Source organism: Tupaia chinensis, unplaced genomic scaffold (genome assembly GCF_000334495.1).
Source record: "Tupaia chinensis unplaced genomic scaffold, TupChi_1.0 Scaffold000539_1, whole genome shotgun sequence".
NCBI classification, from domain to species: domain Eukaryota; kingdom Metazoa; phylum Chordata; class Mammalia; order Scandentia; family Tupaiidae; genus Tupaia; species Tupaia belangeri.
The window spans coordinates 4,347,988-4,352,108 of NW_006160052.1; the positions used below are offsets into that span (position 1 = coordinate 4,347,988).

The following is a 4,121-nucleotide window of genomic DNA, read 5'->3' on the forward strand; positions in this document are numbered from 1 at the left end:
TCAACTCCAGACTTGTCCCTATGATTAAGTTGGCCATTTTCTTAGTTTTTGTATTCTTATTTCTGTGTGTCTGTATTTAATTTTCCTGGCCTAGCACTCCCTGCAGAACTTCTTGGAGATCTGGTCTGGTGTTGGTAAATTCTTTTGGGTTTTGTTTATCTGAGAATGTTCTTGTCTTTTCTTCCCATATGAAGGATAATCTTGCCAATACAGTATTTTTGGTTGAAACTGCTTTTCCTTTAACACTTTGAATATATTTTCCCATTCTTTCCTCACTCACATTGTTTCCTATGAGAGGTCTCCTGTTAGCATGATGGGATATCCTTTGTAGGTAACTTGCCGTTTCTCTCTTGCCAATCTTAGTAGTCTGTGGTTTTGGTCAATCTGGCTATAATGTGTCTTGGAGAAGATCTTCTTGAGTTGATTCTATTTTGGGTCCTCTGTATTTCTTGGGACTGGATCTTTTAATGCCTCTCTAGGTTTGGAAAGTTTTCTTGCAGGATTTCATGGAATAGATTATCAATGCCCTTATGAGTCTCTTCACCTTCTGGGATACCATTTATCTGATTTTTGGACATTTGATGTATCTAGTATTTCTCATATGTTTTGCTCATTTTGGGGGCAATTTTCTCAGTCTTCATGGTGGATTTTTCTAGGACAGCAATTCTATCTTCTACTTCTGAGATTCAACTTTCTGTATGATCTAGTCTGCTTTTAATACTTTTGAGAGAGGTTTTGACTTCCTGTAGTATAACCTTCATCTCTAACAGTTCCATTTAATTTTTTATAGTGTGTATTTCGTCTTTTAGATCTTGCAAGAATTTTCTCACATCCTGGAATTCGCCAGCTCCTTTCTCCTGCCTCTTCTGCAGTTCATTGTCTCTCTTCTCTTCCATCAATGTTAGCTTTGTCACTATGAATATTCTAAATTCTTTATCGGACATCTCCATGAGTTTCATTGTACTGTTTGAGGAGGAAGAGGACTTATTCTTTTCCCTTGGAGGAGAGGTATTTTCTTGCTTTCTCATATTTCTTGTGACCCTGCAGTAATTTCTAGTCATCTGATGGATGGGGCATTTCTTCCTAATTCTTGAAGCTCAATTTGAGTGTTCAGAGGTGTGCAGAAAGGAGGTGATCTTCAATCTCTATTCCATTCCGTTTTCACTCTTTGTGCCTCAGATTCAGTGGGAATAGAGGAATATTCTGACCCTAATCATATTCAGATGTTTGGATCCTGTTCACTTGGACCTGTCTAGACATCTAAATGAATCTGGAGGGGGAAGTCTCAGCATAAAATCTTCACTTTTGGTCAAGGAAAGCAATATTTCACAGCTCGAGTTTGGTATCCATCTCAGGATGGGCCTGGCCTGGGTTTGTCTATTCTAGTATTTCTATTTATTTCTAATTTCTTTCTTTAATAATAAGAAACCGGTAACCTTTATATTCAATAGTAATTCACTAGCAATGTAATTTCAGAATTGCCAACCCATATACAGTTTTTGTACAGTTCCTTTTTTCTTCATCTGTACAGTATCCAGTTAAAATGATGTTTCTTAGAGACAGTGAGTCCGAGCACCTGCATCCCCAGCTTGAGCATTTTAGGACAGATCATTTTGTAAGGATAGCCGAGATAAATACTGACCACCTTAATGAGAAACAAGTTCAACTTCTGGCAGAGATGTGTATTCTTATTGATCAAAATGACAACAAAATTGGGGTGATACCAAGAAGAATTGTCATCTGAATGAAAACATTGAGAAAGGATTGTTGCATTGAGCTTTTAGTGTCTTCTTATTCAGCACTGAGAATAAGTTCCTGCTACAACAGAGATCAGAGGCTAAAATTACCTCTCCAGGTTGTTTTACCGATACTTATTATAGTCATTCATTAAGTAACCCAGATGAGCTTGAAGAAAATGATGCCACTGGAGTAAAATGAGCAGCACAGAGGCATTTGTTTACAAGCTAAGTTAGGAATTTCCACGGAAGAGGTTCCCCGCCAGAAGAAATTAATTATCTAACACAAATGTACTACAAAGCTCAGTCGGAGGGTATCTGGGGTGAACGTGAAATTGATTACATCTTGTTTGTGAGGAAGAACATAACTTTGAATCCAGATCCTGGTGAGATTAAAAGCTACTGTTACGTGTCAAAGGAAGAACTGCAGGGACTTCTGAAAAAAGCAGCCTGTAGTGAAATTAAGCTAACTTGATGGCTTAAAATTATTGTAGAAATTTTTTGTTTAAATGGTGGGATAACTTAAATAATTTAAATCAGTTTGTTAACCATGAAAAATATTTATGGAATGTAAGAGCATAGATGAGTGATTACTGAAATTTTACTTAGTAAGTTTAGAATGTTTTTTGTTTTAAATTTAGTTCCTTTAGGAGAACTTTCATAATATACTTTATAATTGGAGTTTGTGTAGAAAAAAAAAATGACTTGTAAGTTTGTATCACATACCCCATATAGATGTGCTGCACTTTGTAAAGGACATTTATAAGAAATACTGTAAAGTGAGAGAGAACAAATAAAAATGTACCCTGTCCAAACCTCCAGTTATGATAAATTTGAATAAATAAATTAAGTTTTTCGGTTTAAAAAAAATTAAGTTTCTTAGATCAACTCCTTTTTTTTACCAAGCCTTTAGTATGGCTGTATCATTCATTACAATAGTTACAATCATTTGTCAAATCTGTAGTCCAACTTTGGTTCCCCCAGCATCCTAGTTGATTTTTTTAAATCTTTAAGACAGTAAAATTCACTCTTTGAGAAGTACAACTCTATGGGTTCAGACAATTGTATAAAATTAGGTATCCACTACCATATTTCCACACAAAACAGTATGATAACAACAAAAAAATTCTTCACGCTACCCCTTCATTATTACTCCCTCCCTCCAACTTCACTCTAACAAACACTAACCTTTGTTTTTTGGATTTTGTTGCTATTACTCATATAGCCTTGTCTTTTCCAGAAGTCAAAACAATGGAATCATATAATATGCAGCCTTTGCCGTATGACTTCTTTCACTAGCAAAATCCATTTAGGATTTGTCCATGTCATTGTGAATCAATAGTTAATTCCTCTTTATCACCAAATAGAATTCTATTGAATAGACACACCCACCCACACTGAAGAAAATCTAAGTTGTTTTCAGTTTAAGTTCATTTACTTCTTCCAAGAAAAAGAGAAAAACTTCATGTCCCAATCCAACTCCAGCCTCAGCCCGCCCAGATCACAGTATGAGTACAGGAAAGCTCTAGGACATGAACTCGGGACTTTTCCATGGGGGTCCAACATCACAGAGCTTTGTGTTACTGCTACACCACCAGCTGGTTCATATTCAGGAATTCGACAATGAATAAAGCTTCTATAAACATTTGCATACAAGTTTTTCTGTGAACATTAGTTTTCACTTGACTTAAGTAAATTCCTAGGAGCAAGATTAAAGGACCATGTGGTAGATAAATGTTTACCATTATAGCTTTTTTCCCAGAACAGCTGTACTATTTTTCATTTTCCCCTGCACTGTTACGAGTTCCAGTTACTCCACACCCTCAGTAACACTTAGTGTTGTCAGTTTTATTTGCTCATTAGATATTCTAAGAGATTTTTAGTGCTATCTCATTGTAGTTTTAATTTCCAATTCCTTAATGACAATTATCCTCCCAGTATTTTTATATATTTATTTTTGACCCATATATTTTCTTTGGCAAAGTGTTCACATCTCTTGCCAATTTTTTTTCTATTTATTTTCTTTCTTTATTTTTAATTTTAAGAGCTTGTTATATGTCCTGAACACAATTTTCTGTGTCAGATTTGTGATTTTAAAATATTCGCTCTCAGGATCAGCAGTTAGCATAATGGCTATGTCACTGGATTCCCACGTAGTTGACCGCGGTCCAAGTCCCAGACCCAGCGGCTTAAACTCACGCTGGGTGCATGTGCGTGTGTGCCCAAGATCCCGAGAGGAAAATGGAGAAGGGATTGCAGCATGGCCATCCCCCCTGGGGGGTGATTTCTCGCTTTCTGTCTCTCTGTCTCTCTCTGTATGGCAAGCGCACACACTCTATAGCAAACACCTCTCAAAAAAAAGAAAAAAAAATTCTCTCTCAGTTT

At 36.3% G+C, this 4,121-nt stretch overlaps 1 pseudogene; it reads left to right on the plus strand.

Annotated features, from left to right (window-relative positions):
• Window positions 1-2,318, plus strand: part of LOC102474437 (isopentenyl-diphosphate Delta-isomerase 1 pseudogene) — an 18,004-nt pseudogene extending 15,686 nt beyond the window's left edge.
• Window positions 2,319-4,121: the final 1,803 nt, after the last annotated feature.